Raw genomic sequence first — 23,960 nt, forward strand, 5'->3', positions numbered from 1 at the left:
AAACTTTCTTTGTGAACCTCAATCTCATCCAGTCTAGTAGCCTTTATCTCAGTATTCTGCTCGACAACATTGTCTTTTTCATGTGTAAATACTGACGAAAACTACGTTTAGTGCTTCCCCCATCTCCTCTGATTCCATGCACATCTTCCCACTACTATCCTTGATTGGCCCTGATCTTACTCCAGTCATTCTTTTATTCCTGATATACTGATGGAAAGCCTTAGAGGTTTCCTTGATCCTATCTACCAATGACTTCTCAGGTTCCCTCCTGGCTCTTGTTAGCTCTCTCTTTAGGTCTTTCCTGGCTAACTTGTAACTCTCAAGCGCCTTAACTGAGCCTTCACATCTCACCCTAAAATAAGTCTTCTTTTTCCTCTTGACAAGAACTTCAACTTCTTTAGTAAACCATGGCTCCCTCGCTCGACAATTTCCTCCCTGCCTGACAAGTACATAATTATCAAGAATATGCAGTAGCCTTTTCTTGAATAAGCTCCACCTTTCAATTGTGCCCATCCCCTGCAGTTTCCGTCCCCATTTTATGCATCTTAAATCTTGCCTAATTGCATCATAATTGCCTTTCCCCCATCTATAACTCTTGCCCTGCGGTATATAATCCTATCCCTTTCCATCACTAAAGTAAACATAACCAAATTGTGGTCACTCTCACCAAAGTGCACACCTCCCTCCAAATCTAACACCTGGCGAGGTTCATTACTCAGTATCAAATCTAATGGGGACTCGCCCCTTGGTGGCCTGTCTACATACTGTGTCAGGAAACACCCCTGCACACATTGGACAAAAACTGACCCATCTGAAGTGCTTGAACTATAGTATTTCCAGTCAATATTTGGAAAGTTAAGTCCCCATAACAACTGCCGCGTTACGCTCGGTCGTATCCAATATTAGCTTTGCAATCCTTTCCTTTACATCTCTGGAACTATTCAGAGGCCGATAGAAAACTCCCAACAGGGTGATCTCTCCTTTCCTGTTTCTAACATCAGCCCATACTATTTCAGTAGACGAGTCCTAAAACATCCTTTCTGCAGCCGTAATATTATCCTTGACCAACAATGTCACACCCTCTCTCTTTTAACATCTTCTCTGTTCTTACTGAAACATCTAAATCCCAGAACCTGCAACAACCATTCCTGTCCCTGCTCTATCCATGTCTCTGAAATGGCCACAACATCAAAGTCCCAGGCACCAACCCATGCTGCACGTTCACTCACCTTATTCCGGATGCTCCTGGCATTGAAGTCGGCACACTTCAAACCAACTTCTTGCTTGACAGCGCCCTCTCGCAATCTTGAAACCATATTTCTGACCTCACTACTCTCAACCTCCTATATACTTGAACTCCAATTTAGGTTCCCATTCCCCTGCTTAACTAGTTTAAACCCTCCCAAACAGCATTAGCAAATATCACCCCCCACAACACCACCCCGGATGTAGGTACCCCACCGGTTCAGGTGTAGACCATCCCATTTGTAGAGGTCCCACCTTCCCCAGAAAGAGCTCTAATTATCCAGGTATCTGATACCCTCCCTCCTGCACCATCACTGTAACCACGTGTTCAACTCCTCTCTCTCCCTATTCCTCGCCTCGCTGGCACGTGGCACGGGCAACTAACCAGAGATAATAACTCTGTTTGTTCCAGCAGTAAGCTTCTACCCGAGCTCCCTGTATTTCTGCCTTAAAAGCTCATACCTTTTCCTACTTATGTCATTGGTGCTGATGTGGACTGTGATTTGGGGATGCTCTCCCTCCCCCTCAAGGATCCTGAAAACACGATCTGAAACATCACGAACCCTGGCATCTGGGGGGCAGCACACCAACCGTGAGTCTCTCTCATTCCCACAGAACCTCCTATCTATCCCCCCTAACTATGGAGTCCCAGTGCTCTGTTCATCTCCCCCTTCCTTTCTGAGCAACAGGAACAGACTCTGTGGCAGAGACCTGTACCCCATGGCTTACCTCTGGTAAGTCATCCCCCCACCCCACCCCACCACCCCCCAACAGTATCCAAAACAGTACACTTGTTGTTGAGGGGAACGGCTACAGGGGATTCCTGCACTGCCTGTCGGTTCCCTTTCCATCCCCTGACTGCAACCCACCTGCCTTTTTCTTGTACCTAAGGTGTGACTACTCTCAATAACCCCCTCCACCTCCCGAATGATCCGAAGTTCATCCAGCTTCAGCTTCAGTTCCCTAACGTGGTTTTGGAGGAGCTAAAGTTGGGTGCACTTCCCACAGATGCAGTCAGCAGGAACACTACAGGTGTCCCTTACCTCCCACAATTTGCAGGAGGAACATTCAACTGCCCTAACCTCCAGTCCCACAATGCTAAATTCGTAAACAAGACTACTGAAAGCTAAACAAAAACCTCTAGAACTTTAGATTAACATTATATTTCTAGGGAAGTGCTTGTAATACTTTGCTTCATATATTTTTTCAGATTGTTTTTGTCTTGCACCGTGATCCTTTTGTAATGTTACATCATGCATTCAAAAGTATTTTCTTCCATTACCCTTTCTTTGTTTATGTATTTAGAGTCATAGAGTCGTGGAGATGTACAGCACGGAAACAGACCCTTCAGTCCAAGTCATCCATGCAATTTAGAGCAGAGGGGACAGAGGCTCAGGCAGTTGCATGCTCCTCTTGCAGGATGTGGAAGGTAAGGGTCACCACTGGTGTCTCTATAGACTTCACCTGCGAGAAGTGCACCCAACTGCAGCTCTTCACAGACTGTGTAAAGGAACTGGAGTTGGAGCTGGATGAACTTCAGATCATTCAGGAGGCTGAAGGGGTGATAGAGAGGAATTATAAAGAGATAGTCACATCTAAGTGGCAGGATCAAGGTAGCTGGGTGACTGTCAGGAGAGGGAAAGGGAATAGGCAGACAGTGCAGGGATTCCCTGTGGCCATTCCCCTCAGTAATAAGTATACCGTTTTGGATACTGTTTGTGGGGGGGAAAGCCACAGCAGCCAGCTTTATGGCCTGGCTCTGGGGCTCAGAAGGGAAGAGGGGAGAGTAGAAGAGTGATAGTGATAGGAGGTTCAATCGTGAGAGGAACAGACAGGAGATTCACCTGGAGACATCCAGATCATGTGTTGCTTCCCGGGTGTAAGGATCAAGGATGTCTCTGATCGAATCTACAGGATTCACAAGGGGAAGGGTGAACAAGAGGAGGTACAAGAGGTCCTTAATGAACATTTTGCTTCAGTATTCATTACTGAGAGGAACCTTGACATTTCTGAGGACAACGTGAAACAGACTGATATGCTCAAACAGGTTGATATTAAGAAGGAGGATCTCTGAAAATTTTACAAATCATAAGGACAGATAAATCCTCTGGGCCAGATGGGATATACCCTAGGTTACTACAGGAAGTGAGGGAAGAGATTGCTGCACCTTTAGCAATGATCTTTGCATCCTCACTGTCCTCTGGAGCAGTGCCAGATGATTGGAGGGGGGCAAATGTTATTCCCTTGTTCAAGAAAGGGAATAGGGATAATCCTGAGAATTACAGACCAGTCAGTCTCATGTGTGTAGTGGGTAAAGTATTAGAGAGGGTTCAGAGAGACAGGATTTCTGATTATTTAGAAAAGCATAATTTGATTAGAGGTAGTCAGCATGGCTTTGTGAGGTGCAGGACATGCCTCACAAATCTTATTGATTTATTTAAGGATGTAACGAAACACATTGATAAAGGTACTCCAGTGGATGTGGTGTACATGGATTTAAGCAAGGTATTTTATAAAGTTCCCATGGTAGGCTCATTCAGAAAGTAAGGAGGCATGGGACACAGGGACATTTGGCTGTCTGGATGCAGAATTGGCTGGTCCATAGAAGACCGAAGGTGATGGTAGATGTAAAGTATTCAGCCTGGAGCTCGGTGACCAGTGGTGTTCCACAGGGATCAGTTCTGGGACCTCTGCTCTTTGTGATTTTTATAAATAAATTGGATGAGAAAGTGGAAGGGTGGGTTAGTTGGTTTGCCGATGACACGAAGGTTGGTGAAGTGGGGAAGGCTGTTGTAGGTTGCAGCGGGATATTGACAGGATACAGAACTGGGCTGATAAGTGGCAGGTGGAGTTCAACCTGGAAAAGTGTGAAGTCATTCACTTTGGAAGGTCGAATTTGAATGAAGAATTCAGGTTAAAGGCAGGATTCTTGGCAGTGTGGAGAAACAGAGGGACCTTGGAGTCTATGTCTATAGATCCCTCAAAGTTGCCACCCAAGTTAATTGGGTTTTCAAGAAGGCATATGGTGTGTGGCTTTCATTAACAGGGGGATTGTGTTTATGAGCCAAGCAGTTATGCTGCAGCTCTATAGAGCCCAGGTCAGACCACACTTGGAATCTTGTGTTCCGTTCTGGTTGCCTCATTCCAGGAAGGATGTGGAAGCTTTACAGACAGTACAAAAGAGATTTACCAGGATCCTTCCTGGACTGGAGGTCATGTCCTATGAAGAAAATTTGAGGGAGCTAGGGCTTTTCTCATTAAAGCGAAAAAGGATGAGAGGTGACTTGTTAGAGGTGTACAAGATGATGAGAGGTATAGATAGAGTGGATAGCCAGACACTTTTTCCCAGGGCAGAAATGGCTATCATGAGGGAGCATGATTTTAAGGTGTTTGGAGGAAAGTTGAGGGGAGATGTCAGCGGTAGGTTCTTTGCACAGATAGTGGTGGGTGCGTGGAATGCACTGCCAGCAGTGGTAGTAGAGTCAGATACATTAGGGAAGTTTAAGTGACTCTTGGATAGGCACATGGAAGATAGTACAATGAAGGGAATGTAGGTTAATCTGGTCTTCGAGTAGAATAAAATGTTGGCACATCAAGGGCCGAGGGGCCCGAACTGTGCTGTACTGTTATATGTTCTATGTTCTATTTCAATTTATAGATTGGGAGTAAGGTAACAACACACTGGAAAATTGAATTTGTTATTGAATATATCCAGTGTAGTTTGACGAAACAATGTAACTAACAAGAAATAGCTAATAAAAAAGTATGAGTAGAAATAACAGAAATAATTGCACAATATGATCGTGTTAATTTTCAAAATAGAACAGCAAAAAGGAGCATTATAAACTCAGGTTTTGGATTGAAACACAGCTTGTTTTGAAAGATTAAGTACTGCACTGGCTGCCTTAGAGTTGAAGAAAATATTAACTAGTAAATCCAAAGACCTACAGTGATATTTACTGAAGGTGATAACAAATACATCACAATATTAATATAAGATGATAACCATGTTCCCCAAGAATAGTTATGATGATCCCATGGGTGTATTTAAATATGAAGAATAGACTTTGAAATTGAAGGTACTGGGGAAACATAAGTCAGTATTGGTCAGTATGATGCAGGGAGTGTGATTTATATAGTTTAATGTAATTCTTACGTTTGGATTTTTGAATTTTAACGAGTGGCTTATAGGTTTTCTATGCATCTGAAAGGGTTTAATGATAAGTTTGTAATTATTTCTGTAGCCATGGTAATTTCTTTTAAAAACAGAGTGAGACTGAAGAATTCCTGGAGAGTAATGTTGTGATGTTCATTTTGGGAATGTTTATGAATGAACAACATAAATAGTGGATGTATATGCTTTTAGGTAGAAGTTCCTGATTAGTTCTTGGCCTTAAGGGAAACACCCATAACTTGAAAAAAACACATTTGCAGGGTGTTTTGCTGAAGCTGGACTTGTAAAATTATTGCTCTCAAGAAAAAGAATAAGTAGTTTAGAATGATCAAAAAAGACTACCATAATTTAAAGAGTTTTGTTTTAAAGGTCCGGACCAGAGGTGTTTTGTTAAAACATTGATGAGGTTATTTGACATTGAGAAAGCCTGAGATCAATTATATGACAAATCAAGAAAGAAGCTATTGTATTCTCATGACCAGGATTTAAAATCACAGATATGATAAACCTTATGTGGGATAGAGAAAAATCTATTTTTTACTGGTGTTTAAGCACTGAAATGAGATGTTGTTGAGATTAATGAGATTTTATTTCTACTGTGTGTTTCAAAATCATTAAGCATGTGTTACATGTAAACAATTTGGCTTATTCAATTTTACGTTCTTTTTGATGCATAATAAACTTCTGTTTTATGTTAAAACCAATGTCACAAAGCTGGTCATTCTTTTCTAAAAGCTATTCCTTTTCTCAAGGATACTGTGTCCTTGGTTTTTGTCAGAGGGGTCGTTAACAGCTCCTATCTCCGAGGTGGCTAGTTTGGTATAGAGATGAAAAAGAATTTTGAGAGGTTTTTTGTTGACATGTAAATAGATGAGACTTCATGCCAAAGTGGTCATGTTTTAGAAGTGACCAGTATAATGAAAGGGGAGTAGTCAGCTCTCTAGCTGAGCAGTTCAGTCCAGAACTAGTTAGGAGTTCAACAGTGAGCTGTGTGGAAACAGGTTGTTAAACTCTCTCTCTCCTTCTGCCCTTCTAACTTCAGCATGTAAGCATTTGTTCCATGTTTACTGGTTTGTAAAGGGAGTTTGCTTATTGGAACTGTTGTGTATATTCCTAATAGCATAATTAAGTCTAGTTTGGCTAGACTCAGTTTTGTCGAGGTTCTTTATTCTGTTCTTTGTGTTTCATTGTGTAATTTTGTGAATAAAATTTTGTCTGTTGTAAAACCTGATAGTCAACTTAGCTAGATTATTTTGGGTAATGTACACTTACCAAAACAAATTGCAATGTTATGGTCTGGGCTGCCTGCTTGAGAATGTTTTGAGTTATCTAGCCTAGTCAATAACAGACTGGGGACTTCTTGTGGGATTTTTACACAGCAAGTAGTAGGTGCTAGTGTCTTTATTTCAGGTGTTGGTTTGGTTAGGTAGTCAAAGCTTGGGATAGTAAAGGCTTTTGCAGTTGTCAAAAAACTTCTGGAAGTGGATGTGGTGACTTTGGAAGTTTTACAAAAGATGAATAAGACCAAGCTGCAGGAACTAGCAGAGAAGCCGGAATTGGAACTGCCGGCTTCTGTGAGGAAAAGAGAGATATTTACAGCTGTAGCTCAGCATTTAAACTTGCTGGAGAAACCATCAGAATCTATAGAGATGGCAAAAATTCAATTACAAATGAAGCAGCTTGAGTTCAAGGTGAGACATAAGGAAAGGGCAGCAGAAATAAAACAATTTGAGTTATGATTAAAAGCAGAAGCGAGGGAAAAAGAGAGAGCAGCAGAACAGAGAGAAAAAGAGTGAGCATTTGAACTCCAGAAACTGATACTTAAAAAGGAAATTCAGCTTAAAAGGCTGGAGATAAGGCTGAGGGTAGGCTCACTGAGGATGTAGTGTGAACTCATGTGGAAGAGCGGAGAGTTAAAACGGCAAGGTTAGCAGCTGAAGTGGCTGATGATTAGGGCGGCATGGTGGCTCAGTGGTTACCACTGCTGCCTCACAGCACCAGGGTCCCAGGTTTGATTCCAGCCTTGGGCGACTGTGTGGAGTTTGCACATTCTCCCTGTGTCTGCATGGGTTTCCTCTGGTTTTCTCCCACAGTCCAAAGTTGTGCAGGTCAGGTGAATTGGCCATGCTAAATTGCCCAGAGTGTTAGTAGAGGGAAATGGGTCTGGGTGGGTTACTCTTAGGAGGGTCGGTGTGGATTGGTTGGGCCGAAGGGCCTGTTTCCACACTGTAGGGAATCTAATCTAATCTCATGATTATGAGTTGGTCCATAAAACTCAGTCTGGATTCCAGAATCGGTTTCAGTCCATGAGGGATAGAAATTAGGGCAAAGAGAAATCCCCACGTGGAAAGGGAAAGGTAGATCTCAGAATATTTTGAGTGGTCTGGCCAAGTCCATTACACCAAGCAGCAACATTGTTTGCTTCGGTTTTAGTGAGTGATCACCTCATGAAAGACAATCCAAAACAAACGATCTGCCAAACCAGATTCAGTGTGAAACCTAACTTATCCAGTAATAACATCAGGTGAGATCATAATAATAGTGAAAACATGAGAGACAAATATTTAAGATTTGTAGTGGGCAGCAAAGTTTCGGGTGAGCTAATGTTTTCAAAGCAGTGTGTTAATTCAACTGAGATACCATTGGGATAGTTGTGACAAAGACATGGATGAGGGTTTCAGGGACCGATACACTGAAATAGAGGTGTACCGAGAAGGTTTTTGAGGTTGCGATTGAGAAAGAATAATTAACAGAAGCTCAGAAAGGTTGAATAGATTGTTGTTGCAAACAAACTCATTTTATCAGAGGCATTGCCGGAAAAAGATTAAAATCACATTCAATGGCGTGGTATTTGTGGCAGGAGTAAAAGCAGTTGCGATTGTCACTATAATGTTTAGCTGGTGGACACTACAACTCACGAAAGATAAAATGATGCATCAGCAGCTTGCAGTACAAAAGCAATGGAGGGATTAAGAACGGTGACGAGGTAACAAAAATTGAGTCAAACATAGAAAATGCTTGAGGAATTCAGCAGGTCTGGCAACAGAGAAAGAAACAGTGTTAACAGTTTCACATGATTAGAAGCAACCTCAAAGATTTAACAGCGAGGTCTGGAGTCTATTTCTTTTAAGATTGGGGGAAGTATTGGGTGAGTGAAAACTTTTAGTTTCACATTTAACTTTCTCTAGTGTTTTAGTTCTAGCAAGATCTTGGAACAGAATGGCTGTAAACAGCTGTTCTGCTGAGAAGTGAAGGATGTGGTGAGTTAGGTCCTTTGAGTGAAGTAAGTTCATGTTGATTCTAGGCCAGACAAAAAAATTCAGAAGTGGTTATTGAAGCTGAGAGCAGTGAAGCTCAAGTGCATGATAGCTCTGGGAAGAGACGTAAAAATTCAAGTCCCAAGTGACTTACATCTACCAGATGTTAGATACAGAGAAAGTATTGAGTGTATTTTACAAGTGGTATTTACACTACACCAGGAGTGACATTTTGAGAACCGCTTCAGGGTGTTTTGGGCATTATACGAAAGCTCTTTTTTTTTTACAATTTATAAAGTAGTGTTTTTGAGCTATTTTTACTGTGTTTAAAATCTTTAATTTTATATTGTAAGTAGCTAGTGTGGATTATTCTGTTTTATCTCCATCCCTTTGTAAAAAGCTTCTGTTTTGCTGGTAAAGTAAAATCTGTAGATTGCATATTCATGGTTCAGTGAGAGACAACTTTGTTAAGAACAAAACAAATAAAGTTATGACTTATTAAGCCTATTGGTCCTGGCTGGGAACTGCCTTGTTGGTAATGAGGTCTGCTGGTACCATAACCCGAACCAACAATTGGAAATCTGAGCAATGATCTGTAGTCGTTCCTGCAAGGACAGCATAACAGAGGTGGTCCTTTCAAGCTTTAAATGATCCAAGGATCTGATAGTTCAGTTTCTGGGGAAATAATATCCCCCTTGGATCAAGTCCTGAGGCATCATTTGTGGAGGTAAGGTACCCTTTGGGAGCAGTAAACTACTCTTTGGGATATGTTTGTGCACAACAGTTGCATAAACTAATTGAAACAGGCAAAATTGTCAAAGACTAGCTGCTGAAAAAATAACTTGGGATTTGTGTACTATCCCTAACCCTTATTAATGGAGAAAATGAATGAAATGTCACTATATGCCTAATATATTCACAACTGCAGCACTGAATATACACATCTATTTATTTTTCATGCTGAAGTCGTATCAGTCACTAAATTGAGTGAGTTACAGGTCTGGGTCATTACCTAACAGCCCATTAAACAGGGGGGAAAGCAAGCAAGTTTGAATTGTGTAGGGTATGATAAGCTGTGGAATGAATAATAGCAGATATCAATAGCTCCATTGTTGCCGATATAAATATGAGAAATTACCTATATCTATCTCTCAAAGTATTTCAGTTGATACAGCTTAATTAATCTTGCCCCGATTAATGGAAAATGAATACAGTGTTGTCAATAGAAATTAACCCAGGGTTGTACCGATTTTTTGTTGACTCTGAATTATGACATTTTCATTAAGGCTTTGTCTTTGTTAAAAGGCTCAGTTTTATCTAAGTATAATCTACAACAATACAGAAATTTCATTTTTATATATGACAAAGATATCTAGTACTTATTTCCTGAAATATTCAATTCTGAAATGAAAAAAGTGTCCATGATAACAATTAATTTTTAAAAAAGCTTCCATTTACATTAGTGGTATGTTCATTTAACCTCTGTGAATCATTAGTCAATACTGCACACAACATCTGTGTAAGTTTAAGTTAAACATCTTCAGTGTCAGCTTGCAATAGGAGCAATATTGACTTGACAAATTATGGGGAAAGATTTAAACAGAGGCCAAAGCAGACTTGAGCATATTTTGAAAAGGTGGTGATTAAAACATTGAATAAATTTGTTTCCTAAGACAAATCTGCCCATTAATACTGCATAGGTTATGGGCCCTGACAGTATTCTGACAACAGTGAGAAAGATTTGTGCTTCAGGACTTGCTGCACCGCTGTACCAAGCTGTACCCTGTTCAATGTGAAAAATTGCCAAGATGCATCAGTCCCCAAAAAGTAAGATTAATCCAACATGGCAATTCCTTACATTTCAGACCAACTTGATCATCAGTAAAGTGATGGAAGACATCACCAATAGCGCTTTCAAGCAAGTTTTATTTAACAATAATTTGCTCCCAGATGTCCCATTTGGATTCTGCCAGAGCCACTCAGCTCCTGATCTCATTACAGACTTAATTCAAACATAGACGAAAGAGTTGAATTGCAGGGATGAGGTGTGAGTGACTGCCCTTGACATCAAGGTCACATTTGACTGAATCTGACATCAAGAAACCTTAGCAAAATCGGTCATAATGGGAATCTGAGGAAATACTCTTCACTGGTTGGTGTCATACCTGAAACATAGAAAGGTGATTGTTGTTGTTGAATGAGTAAAATAATTCCCAGCCCTAATTGAGGCTGCAAGTTTTGAACATGATAATGAGGCTGCAAACCTCACCTTCAAGCAGATTTTCAGCTTACTTGCTGCTGTCTAGATAGCCTCAAGTACTGGGTAAGCCAACAACTGCATCAACACAAGAACATGTTGGAGTCAGGACGTAGGTGTCGTCACACACATCAGTTACTTCCAAGTGCCTGATCAAGGGCCCTATAGATTGAGCCTTCTCCCTCTACAAGATTTCCAAAGATGCTCCCTAAACCACAATCTCCACCGGCCAAAGCTCCAGATTCCACCAAACCTGATTCCTGCCCCTAGGCCAACAATCGTCTCTCATATGTTCAATCTTCCCTGTTCATAAGATTGCTAACCTCAACACTCACACCCCCAATCCCTACATCCTGTTACTCCCCAACCATGTATCAGAAGGTTTTCTAAACAAATCCCTTCTCTCTGCTTTGATGGAGGAATTCCTCGATTGATCAGTCTCCTTCCCCAACAAATCTTCCATGATCCTCATGATCCTCATGGCACCCCTTGGTTCAACTTGCGGGATGTTTCTAGGCTTCAGAGTTGTACTTTGGAGCACATCAACAACAAGCAAAGATAGGATCATGGAAGGCTGGCAGTTGACAGCCGTGAATGTAGGATGTATGGATCTGGTGCCCTGGAGACGTTGTCCCTGTCATTCAGATTGCATATGATTCCACCCAATGATTTTGCAAGAGTAACATGGAAGATTTTACAGAACTGGATATTTAATTTTAAGATTGCTGACTTTCTGTTGCAAATTTAGACATTAGTTATAAAATACAATTGATTCTGTCTAAAAATGAAATATGAGGGTTATATTCAACTTGAGACTGTTTCTGGCCATGATTCTTTTCCCTGTTAGCTTCAGCTAGCTGGGATTAGAAACAAGTACTTCCTCACTTAGCTCCCCAGGGAAAATCACCAGCTCTGTTCCACCTGCAATATTTCACATTTAAGGAAAACAACTATCTGTTTCAGGTCGGTATGTTTTCCACCTACTCAGAGAAGTGAAGTTTACATTTGCCAGGCAGGGTTAAGATCACTGCATATATTTTGAACATTAATATTAAGAATACAGATTTGTATCCTCATTTAAGTATGGCATGAAAGTCTTTGAACATAACATACCTGTCTGTTAACAAGGAAACAAAGAGTAATAGTAAATGGATGCATTAAGTTTGGGAGAAGTCATACAGTGGTGTTCCCCAGGTATCAGTACTAGGACCACAAATGTTCTTTACTATGTTAATTACTCAGATGTGGATACAAGAACAATTTCAAAATTTACAAAGTGCACAACCAGTGGAACTGTTGCAAGTTATTTTTTGGTTAAAGATATAGTTCAAAAATGCAGGAGCAGGCTGGTGGAATGAGTGATCATGAGATAGCTGCAATTGAATGCAAGTAAGTGTGAATGATACACTTTGATAGGAAGAAGACAACATAAATTACAAGGTACAATTCAAAACTACCATAACTGAACAGAGGCAGTCTAAATAACAGCTCAGACTACATTTTCTCCTTGAGATGCAATGTGCTAAACAATACGTTTAACTGATCACCAATCTCAATTTTATTTAAAATTATATTTCCACAAATGATTTATATTTGCATCATCCATACACAAAAAAATGCATATGTGCACACTCTCTGTTAATGATTATTACTTAGTTAACCCTTTGGTCCAGATAAGTGTGAGGGTGTGAAGAGGATGTGTAGAAGGCCAAAACCAAATATTGTAGCAAAATAGGAGATGTGGCAGTCTGGCAGGATCTCATTATTCTTCCTTTACTTCCACCCAGCTGCTGGCCAAACAGACACCGTGACAGGAATCTGCAGCAAGGAATGTTGTGGGTAGACTGGAGCAAATAGGAAGGAGGAAAAGTCTCTGTAATCAAATCTGGTGGAAAGTAACCATCAGGATTCGAGAAGGTTAGTAATCACTGCAGTTGTTGGGATAGTCTGAGTTAAATCGGGTGAAAAGTTGTAATCAGCAGGAGAAAACCTGAGAGGCACTTTTACATCAACAGTGAATTTTTAGATTGAGTCCCAATCGCATTGTGGAGGAGTGCGAATTAAATGTGTTAATTAATTCCAAATTTTTGCATCTTATTATTAACACAACTCGCCTCATTTATATGCCACTTTCAATTGTTCTCTCCTTCTAAGAAACTAGACAGTATAAAATTGTAACATGAAAGCCAGAGCAAAAACATGACAACAGCAACTCGTCACTTGGTTCACCAGGTTTCATCCAACTTTGTCTTCACCACAGCACCCCCGTCCACTCCATGGGAAATGTTGTCCTCGCTCCATCGTCCACACAACTCACTTTCAGTAAAACCAGTTTCATCAGATCACCATGTCTGCTCTCGGTTCAACTCACATGCCACTTCGGCCCTTCAACACTTGACTTGAGAGTTCAGGGACACCTACAAATGTTAATGTTTCAGCCTTATTCTTTGCTGCAGGAACACACAAATGTTTCAAGCACCTAAACAGGTTGCACCTTTGCATCTTACAGATGTTACCTTCATTTCTTTGTACTCAATGTTTGCTTATTGAGGGCCTGCCAGCTTCTGTAGCATCTATTGATTTTTAACACACCAAAAGATGTAGGCAGTTTGTTGTAGTTAGAAGCACTGACCAGTCAGGGGACATGTACATGCCATGGTACATCAATGTTACACTGACAGCTTGAGCCAGAAGCTTAAGCAACAAATGTAATGCAATAACTTCAACAAATGGCTCTGTGTGAAAATCCATGGGAACCAATCCTTAAGGGGAAGGGGAACTACAGTCAGTCAGGCACTTGATGTGACCAGACACAAGGCTAAAGTTATTGCTGGGAGAAAGGCAATTATGATGTGATTAGGTAAGACTTAGGATGCATAGGATAGGGGAGGAAACTGCAGGGAATGGGTACAATTGAAACGTGGAGCTTATTCAAGGATCAGCTACTGCATGTCCTTGATAAGTATGCACCAGTCAGGCAGGGAGGAAGTGGTCAAACAAGGGAGCCATGGTTTACGAAAGAAGTTGAAGCTCTTGACAAGAGAAAGAAGAAGGCTTATGTTAGGATGAGATGTGGAGGCTCAGTTAGGGCGCTTGAGAGTTACAAGTTAGCCAGGAAGGACTAAAGGGAGAGCTAAGAAGAGCCAGGAGGGGACATGAGAAGTAATTGGCAGATAGGATTAAAGAAAACCCTAAAGCTTTTGATAGGTATATGAAGACTGGGCTAATCAAGGATAGAAGTGGGAAGTTGTGCGTGGAGTCCAAGGATGGGAAAGCGTTAAACGAATATTCTTTGTCAGTATTCACACTGGAAAAAGACAATGTTGTCAAGATTAGGCTACTAGACTAGATGAGATCAACATTCGCAAGGATGATGAATTAGCAATTCTGGGAAGTCCCCTGGTCCAAATGGGATTTATCCTAAGATGTCTGGGAAGCCAGGGAAGAGATTGCAGAGCTTTTGGCTTTGACCTTTATGTCGTCATTGTCTACAGGGATAGTGCCAAAAGACTGGAAGATGGTAAATGTTGTCCCCTTGTTCAAGGAGGGGAGTAGAGACAACCCTAGTAATTATAGACCAGTGAGCCTTACTTCAGTTGTGGGTAAAGTGTTGGAAAATGTCCTAAGAGATAGAATTTATAATTATCTGGAAAGGAATGTTGAATAGGGAATCAACACAGTTTTGTGAAGAGTAGGTTGTGCCTCACAAACCTTATTGAGTTCTATGAGAAAGTGACCAAACAGGTGGACGAGGGTATAGTGGTTGACATGTATATGGATTTCAGTAAGGCATTTGGTAATGTGCCCCACGTTAGGCTATTGCACAAAATATGGAGGCATAGGATTGAGGGTGATTTAGTTGTTTGGATCAGAAATTGGTAACATGGATGAGTAGAGAGATCTTGGTGTCCATGTACATAGATCCCTGAAAGTTGCCACCCAGGTTGATTAAGTTGTTAAGAAGGCATACGGTGTGTTCACTTTTATTGTTAGAGGGAATTGAGTTTCGGAGCCATGAGGTCATGTTGCAGTTGTACAAAACTCTGGTGCGGCCACATACAATATTGCATACAGTTCAGGTCACTGCATTGTCGGAAGGAAGTGGAAGCTTTGGAAAGGAGATTTACTGGGATGTTACCTGGTATGGAGGGAAGGTCTTATGAGGAAAGGCTAAGAGTCCTGAGGCTGTTTTCTTTTGAGAGAAGAGGATGAGAAGTGACTTAATTGAGTGTAATGAAGATGTGGGTATACTGTACCTTTAAGAAAGTTAAAAGCTAGTAGAACTACCTGACAGCACCAAATGTTCTCAACAAGATACAATGTAGCATGTGGTCCAGCAGATAGGGTAGTTGGTTGCCTGGACGCAAAAGTAGATTCGAATTAGGCCATCAGTTTAAATTATACCCCAAAAGAAACCAAACTCCAATCCAGTTTGAATTTAGTATATTGACAATCTTCAAAGCCAATGACACAATCCAATGCTTTGGGAGTATAAGACTTGGGAAAAATGAACAGTTGGGAGGAGAACTGCCATGCCACCAGTATGTAAAATCTCCGGAAAAATAGTTCTCTTAAAGGTATCTTTATTGATCAGTAACCTGTGAAGCATTATCCCAAAGAAGAAGAAAAGAAGACGCGGAAGGTCCAAATAGAAGATTCGACAGCTGGCTGGTTTTGAAAACTTGAATTTTTGATAAATCTTAATCGGGGGCTTTTATTTGACTAGTATTGTAGAAGGGAAGTGTACAAGATAGGTTAGAGGAAGGAGTTGTAAATAGTTATCAGTTAATTATTCTTTGTTATACTTTAAGAAATAAAGTTGTTAATTTTTACTTTAAATAGTTCTTGGCCCCTTGAATTTTCACAGATTACTGCGTGGGATAAATCTTTTCTATGTTGCTAGTGTAAGTTAAGCAGGAGAGTTTACCCTGTGTCGTAACATGAGACATGCAAGATAATCAGAGGTTTAGATAGGGTGGACAGTGAGAGCTTTTTTTCCTCAGATCACTCTAGGACAGATGTCAGAGGTAGTTTCTTTACTCAGAGAGTAGTAAGGGCGTGGAAAGCACTGCCTGCAACAGACTCACCAACTTTAAGGGCACTTAAATGGTAATTGGATAAACATATGGATGAAAATGAAATCGTGTAGGATAGATGGGCTTCAGATTAGTTTCACAGGTTGGTGCAATATCGAGGGCTGAAGGGCCTGTGCTGTGCTGTGCTGTAATGTTTTATGTTCTATGTTGTAACTGTATACCTCAGAACTCCTCAGTGAGGCATGATATTGACTTTTTTATGGAGTTTCCATGCCCCACTGTGAGGCATGATTTAAGGCATCATTGTGATTAATTTGAGGGTTCAGGAGTGCAATTAATGAAATAGTGCTGTTTTCCCACAGATTATCAGCTCATCTCTCTGACGTGGAAATCACCGTGGCTGGAATCCTTGTGATGTTGCTTCATCTATGAAGACAATGTAAAAAGAGACAGCATTTACTATGTCATCAGCAAGTGCAGCAAGAACAGCAACCAGCAGTGACTGCCACACAGCCTCCTGAGAGAAAAAAAGCAGCAGGTGAGGTCCACCAAGCAGCTGGTGGAGAATGGTGTGCCCCTGCAGTTACAGGCTTCAATACCATTGTCCAAAGCACTCAGAAACACACAGAATAAGGGTGTCCCAGACCATCATTACTGAACTGGATCATGGGTTGCAGCAGGAGATTAGCATTAATGGACATTTTGGTTGGCATGAGTCAAGAATGTGGTGCTGGAAAAGTACAACAAGTCAGGCAGCATCTGAGGAGCAAGAAATCAATGTTTTGGGCAAAAGCCCTTCATTGGGAATATGGACCAGTTTGGGCCAAAGGGCCTATTCCCATGCTGTAGGATTCTATGACTCTATGAGGAGATGAACCCAGAAGTATTGGGGAGTGACTGTTTGTTCCTGAGGACCATCAAGATTATAGCTGTCCTGAATTTTTATGCCAACAGATAATTATTTCAATAAACACCAAGAGATCTGTGTGGTATCTCTCAATCCTTGACCCACAAAAGTATCTGAGCTGTACCTGATGCATTTTCTATAGATTGCAGCTTTTTGCAACTTTTCACTGCACTCACTGAGCATATGCAAAATTAAAGCTAATTCATTCATTGATCATATCCTTGCCCTATAATGTGTACAGCCAAGCAGCTCAGGGAGTGGGATTCTCCACCTGGAGCCAGCTACACAGTACTATCGTCTGCTACAGATCTTAGCTTTGCAGTGCATGGTCACCTACCTGCAGAGTTCTTCAACCAGGGTTCTTCCACTCCTCAATGTTCAAGTTATATGTGCCCACTGATGCTGCATTTTCTGTGCTAGATATCCTGGGAGCTGTCATGGTTTTTAATTATTGGAGAAGTTTCAGGTTCCTGCCTCCCTCTAAGGTCATTGGATCATACAGGAATGGCTGCTAGGAGACAAGGAGTAGCCTTCAAATATGGCTCATGTCACCTTTACAAAATTCTCAGATTGTCGCATAATGAAGATATAATGCTGCCTACACTTCAGACAAAGCCATGGTAAGACAAACATTGTTCTCCTCAAGATGATGCTTTCATGCCTGAGCCACTCCAATTGAGACTTGCAGTGTAATTCAGAAAGACATTGCTGCATCATTGCAAATGCTGTGCTCTTCACAGCTGGAGACAACAAAGGGGAATGCCCTCAGAAAGAGGAAATGGAGATGGAACATGAATCTTCTGAGGAGGAAGTTGCGGATGAGGACATTGACTGGGAGGGAGATAGGGACATTCAGGAGACCATGATACAGCAATACATTGTTGAGTCCAAGGAAGTCAAAAATCACCTGACACCTGGTTATAGCCCAACAGGTTTACTGGAAACCACAAGCTTTTGGAGTTTCACTTGTTTTTCAGGTCCTAGTGAGAGAGGGAGACTTTGGACACAGAATTTATAAGTAAAAGATCAAACGGTCATACAACTGATGTGAACAAATTGAACACGCTTAAGATGGCTGTTGAATCTTTAGTCAGTTAGAATGGAGATATAGGTTTTGATTGACTAATATGCAAATCCCAGAATTTCTTTCAAGTCACTGCCCGAGATGACTTAGGGTTTTAGCAGTATAAAAGAGGTGACAATGCATTTTAGGCATGAAGTCTTGACCTCCTCAGAAGACACAAGGGATACAATTGATAGGGTACCCTTCATTGTCCAGTACTTCCCAGGAGCAGAGAAACTATGCCATGTTCTTCACAGCCTGAAACACATTATTGATGAGGATGAGTACCTCGCTAAAATCTTCCATAACCCAGTCCAACACCAGCACCTCTACATCCTGGAGACTGAGAAGCCAGAGAGAACCTAATTGAAACTCATTTCTATGTTGAATGAGTTGGATTTGGTTAAAGGCAAAATTCCATGGATGCTGAAAATCTAATACAAATACGGAGATTGATGAAGGTAATCAGCAAGTATTGCAGTTTCTGTGGAGACAGTCCAATATAACTCTTCATCAGAAATGCTGAGTTTCTCCAACAGTCTCTAATATGCTAGGGGGGGGGGGGGGGGGGTGATGGTTAGACATTTGAACATTCCATTTCGGATGTCTCAGTCTTCACTGGTAGTGCACTTCCTTGAAAAGCTCAAACATAAAACAAACTGTTCCCCACAAAAATGTGTAAAATCATTAGTGATTCTGTACTCAGATTCGTCTTTTACATCAAAAGTGTGGAAGATGTTTGCAGGTTAGACATTGCTATAATCCCTCCATATTGTATTTAGCATCAGTGTTGTCCACATTGAAGTACAACACCTTGAAAGTCTTCAATATTCCTGTTCATGGATCTCCAGCTCCTGGTGCTATCTGCAGTCAAGGAGTCAGTTACTTGTGAGAGATGAGCAATGTTTGGCCTTGACAACGTCTTTTGTCTTTGTGATGTCTGAAGAGGAAGTTCCTCTCTCATATGGGTGTGACTTCACCATGTCCGACAGTGACAAAGACAGTAGAGCAGATATCCTACAAGTGCTAGACTGTTATATTATAAAAGTGCAAAGTCATTTACAATGAAGTGGCACATATACTACTATGTACTGTCAGTAAGTATTTTTCTTTCCCCATCCTTTTACTCATATATAAGAGTCTGTAGGTATGTTGGAAGGCAACTGCTCTGTCATTGATGGTATTCGATCCTCTAGCAGGTTTGCCTGTGCATTTCCATGAAGTCATTAATGAGACCATCTTCAGCCTGGGCCTGAAGAGATGCCCAGTCTCTGGCAGACCTCAGAGTGCCAGCGCCTTTGTTTCTTCCTCGGCCAACTGTGGCGATGTGGCAGTGATGTGCTCACCCAACCATGCTACTGAGTCTAATGTAGAAAGAGAACTCACCAAGATAAAAGTCTCTGAGCGAGTGGAGGGTGCAAATGGAAGTCTTGTTTGTGTAGCCAATAAGAGTTGAGTGTCTTCCGCTTCAGAGGTGGAGGTGGAGTGGAGGATCACTGCAATTGGCTGTTTCTAAACAAAGTTCATTGGGTTCATAAGAGAAGAGAAAGAATTGTCTAAGAAGGTTGCAGGTTCATAATGAGTTAGCATCAAGGAAATGGAAAGAATGGCACAGCACAGGAAGCAACACAAAGCTTAATGGGTTGGTGCCCAGTGACTTCTCACCATCCCTCCATGAATGGTCATGCTTTTTTTCAGCCAGATGTTTTTTACCTCATATGAAGTGAGGAGTTGGATGTTGGTCATCTGCCAACACCCCTCCCCTCCCCTTCCCCCATTGGCATTGGCATTCTTGGTAAAGTCATAGGCCATTCCTTCCTGCAATGAGATAAAGGGAGGGACTAGGTATAATACAAGTAGATGCAGGAGCCATTTGTGATGATGCAGCAGCAGGAGAGACGTTGAGGTGTCTCCAGTGATTGGGTAGAAAAACAGAGGACCAGAAGGGTTAGCAGTTTGGAAGGATGAGGTGAGTGAGAGCCATGCAATAGTGAGAGCTGATATCTGTGACCCTTGGTGATGTGTGTCTGCAGTGGCTGAGTCAAAATGAATGGTGGCCCTGTGAGTGTGACAGAGCAGAGAGAAGATGGTGGCACTTACCATTGCAGAGCCCAGAAGATCATTTACATTCTTCCTCTATAACCAGGTGTTTATTTTTGCCCATGGCACAGAACTAACCAGAGCTGCTATCAGACTCCAGGCTTGCTGAGTCTGATACATCACCCACTTTGGTAGTCAGCAGGATAATCTGATGTTTGCTTCAACATCACTAGTTGGCAAAACAGGTTGCTAACTTCCCTTTCAGGCCATATCCTCGGTGTTGATAATCAACCACCACAGGGTGAAAGGCGCTTCTTAGCTGGCAGCCTTGTACCTGAAGTGCAGCTAGGCTTTAACTATGGTGCTAGCAATATATGTTAGAGAAGATCCAACATTGACATGCACTTCAGGTTCTCTTGTCACATGAGGGTACTAAAACCCAGACACATAATCAAAGAGGTGAAGAGCAGAGTGTTACGTGAAGGAAGTCAGTCAAGCAATTGCAGATCATAGTGTTATGATTGCACTTGAAAGACATCTATACTCTCCAAACCAACAAAGTGAAGAGAACCCAGGGCCTTGTATTATTTTGCTAAAGAGAAGTTGTAACTATGGCAGCCTTTTAGAAACCTAGGAAATCTGCAAGTTTAACACTTTAAATGTAATTTTTGTTGTTAAAGTCTCTGTATTTTGAATTTTGCATGAATAATTTATGTTTTTATATTATTTTTCTTTCATCATCATGGCAATTTGATTCATATTCCACTCTCTTCTTGAAAACAATCGAAGTGTCAGTATAAGCACTCAAAAATGTGCAAATAGGGGAGTCTGTCTGCTCATATCTTGACTGGGTGGCATCCATTGCGCAATGTGATTGGCCACACCATTTCTTTAAATGCATTATATGGTTTGTGTTATTAGAATGTGCAGACACCTGTCAAATTCAAGCAATTGCTATGTTTCTCAGGTTAAAAATCATGCCAATTTTGCAGGATCATAGTAACAAAGGTGCTGAAGGCAATGAATATTTTCAATAAAAAATATTATATGCTTCTGTTATTTTATTGCATTATTGCTCACAATATGCCTAGGCATTTATGAAATATGTTCAGGATAATATTTCAAATTTGAGCTTTAGCCATTTCAAAGTGAGCTAGAAATAAAATAGTGTTTGAACGTCCCAAAAAAAATCTTAAGTTTGCTTTTTATCTGTGCCATCCATTAAATGTTGCCAAGGTTGCAGGGTTTGAGCTATAGGGAGAAGCTGAATAGGCTGGGGCTGTTTTCCCTGGAGCATCAGAGGCTCAGGGGTGGCCTTATAGAGGTTTATAAAATCATGAGGGGCATGGATAGGATGACTAGCCAAGGTCTTTTCCACCCAGAAGGGGAGTCAAAAACTAGAGGGCATTGGTTTAGGGTGAGAGGGGACAGATTTAAAAAGGATCAAAGGGGCACTTTTTCACACAGTGTGGTGTATGTAATTATACAACACTTAAAAGGCATCTGAATGGGAAGGATTCAGAGGGAAATGCACCAAGTGCTGGCAAATGGGATTAGATTCATTTAGGATATCTGGTTGGCATGGATGGGTTGGAATGAAGGGTCTGTTTCCGTGCTGTATATCTCTATGACTGAATGACTCTAACTATATACAAGGCTAAATACAATTTATGCTATTATAGAGATAAAGATGATACTTTGACAATATTATATTCAGTTGATTAGTCAGGTTGGTCTCAGAGCTTTCACCAGGAGGTATTGACTGCATTATGTGAAACAGTTGCCTCACTTTTAAAACAAGTGTGGACAAATACTCATTTTGCAGAAATTTGACTAGGTATTTACCATCAAACAACCACCACATTGAATTCATAATTCCTAAAAAATAGCCATCAGCGGACTGAAAAAAAATGGAATTCACAACATCTTGGAGCCAAGAGGATTGTTACCATTTTATCGAACTAGAGAGTCAACCAGTAGCTAAATTAAGCGATTTCATTCTGTTCCTTGCACCACATGAGCATTTAGTATTATTGTTGTAACCAATCCTATTTCATTACAATATGAGAGTAGAGCTTCTGCTTTGGTCCCCGATGGTGATCCAGGCACAATTGACATATCTTTTGAGGACTGTTCACATCATGTCAGCTTGAGTTTCTGCTCAAATTCATTTGGCCAAATGCAAAATCTGTCATAAACAAGTCAATTAGGCCAGTATTTTATAAAAGGCTTTGAAAGTATTCCCTTTTTTTAAAATTCACTCACAGAATATGAGCAGTGCTGGCTGGTCAGCATCATTATTGCTCATCCCTAGCTGCCCGAGAGAAGGTCAGCTATCTTCTTGAACTACTGCCATCCATATGTTCTGGGTTGACCCAAAATGCCTTTAGGGAGGGAATTCCAGGATTTTGATGACATTAAAAGAACAATGATATATTTCCAAGTCAGGATTCTGAGTGGCTTGGAAGGGAAATTGCATGTGGTGGTGTTCCCATGTATCTGTTTGTCCTTCAAGATGGAAGTGGTCATGGGTTTGGAAGATACTGTCTGAGGATCTTTGGTAAATTTCCGCAGTACATCATGTTGATTGTACACACTGCTGCTGCTACTGAGTGTCAGTGGTGGATGAAGTGGATGCTTGTGAATGTGGTGAAAGTGAGGACTGCAGATGCTGGAGATCAGAGCTGAAAATGTGTTGCTGGAAAAGCGCAGCAGGTCAGGCAGCATCCAAGGAGCAGGAGAACCGACGTTTTGGGCATGAGCCCTTCTTCAGGACTCATGCCTGAAACATCGGTTCTCCTGCTCCTTGGATGCTGCCTGACCTGCTGCGCTTTTCCAGCAACACATTTTCAGCTTGTGAATGTGGTGTCAATCAAGCGGGCTGTTCTCTCCTGGATGGTGTCAAGCTTCTTGAGTGTTGTTGGAGCTGCAGTCATCCAGCCAAGGAGGGAGTATTCCATCACAATGTTGACTTGTACTCTGTGGATGATGGACAAACTTTGGGCTGTCAGGAGTTCAGTTTCTCGCCACAGTATTCTTAGCCTCTGGCCTGTCCTTGTTGCCACTATTATTATATGGTGTGTCAGTTGAGTCTGTGGTCAATTGTAATCCCTTGGATGATGACAGTCAGCGATTCAGTGATGGGAATATCATTGAATGTTAAAGAGTAGTGGTTAGGTTGTTTCCTATTAGAGATAGTCATTTGTGTGGCATGAATGTTATTTGTCACTTGTCAGCCAAAGCTTGGATATGCCCAGACCTTGTTGAAGTGGAACAGGATTGCTTCAATATCTGAGGAGTTGTGAATGCTGCTGAACATTGTGTAACCATTGACAAACATTTCCACTTCTGATCTTATGATAGAGGCAAAGTCATGGATGAAGTAGCTGAAGATAGTTGGGCCTAGGCACTATCCTGAGAAAGTCCTGCAGAAATTTCCTGGAGCTGAGATGGCTAACCTCCAACAACCACAACCATCCTCATATATGCCAGGAATGACTCCAGCCAGATGAGAGTTTGCCTCCTGATAGCCACTGATTCCAGTTTTTGTCAGGCCTCCTTAAGCCAAACTTGGTTAAATGTAGCCTTGATATCAAGGGCTATCACTCTCACCTCACTTCTGGAATTCAGTTGTTTTGTCCATGTTTGAACCAAGGAGCTGAGTGGCCCCAGCAGAACCCAAACTGGGCGTCACTGAACAGGTTATTGCTGAACAGGTGCTGCTTGATAGCACAGTTGATGACACCTTTCAATCACTTTACTGATGATTGAGAGTAGACTGATGGAATGGTAATTAACCGGGTTGGATTTGTCCAGCTTTTTGCATAAATGACATATCTGGGCACTTTTCCTTATTGTTGGTACATGCCAATGCTTTAACTGTACTTCAAGAACTTGGTTAGGGGAGTGGCAAGTTCTGGAACACAATTCTTCAGTACTATGGCCGGAATGTTGTCAAAACCCAGAGTCTTTGAAATTTCC

At 41.3% G+C, this 23,960-nt stretch overlaps 1 long non-coding RNA gene across 1 annotated transcript in view; it reads left to right on the forward strand.

Annotated features, from left to right (window-relative positions):
• LOC122548651 overlaps window positions 1-16,727 on the forward strand; it is a 101,579-nt gene extending 84,852 nt beyond the window's left edge. Inside the window, exons 4-5 of the long non-coding RNA XR_006311291.1 lie at window positions 12,721-12,850; window positions 16,332-16,727. This is a non-coding gene — a long non-coding RNA (uncharacterized LOC122548651). The remainder of the gene's footprint in view (window positions 1-12,720; window positions 12,851-16,331) is intronic.
• The last annotated feature ends 7,233 nt before the right edge of the window (window positions 16,728-23,960 follow it).

Source organism: Chiloscyllium plagiosum, chromosome 3 (assembly GCF_004010195.1).
Source record: "Chiloscyllium plagiosum isolate BGI_BamShark_2017 chromosome 3, ASM401019v2, whole genome shotgun sequence".
NCBI lineage: Eukaryota > Metazoa > Chordata > Chondrichthyes > Orectolobiformes > Hemiscylliidae > Chiloscyllium > Chiloscyllium plagiosum.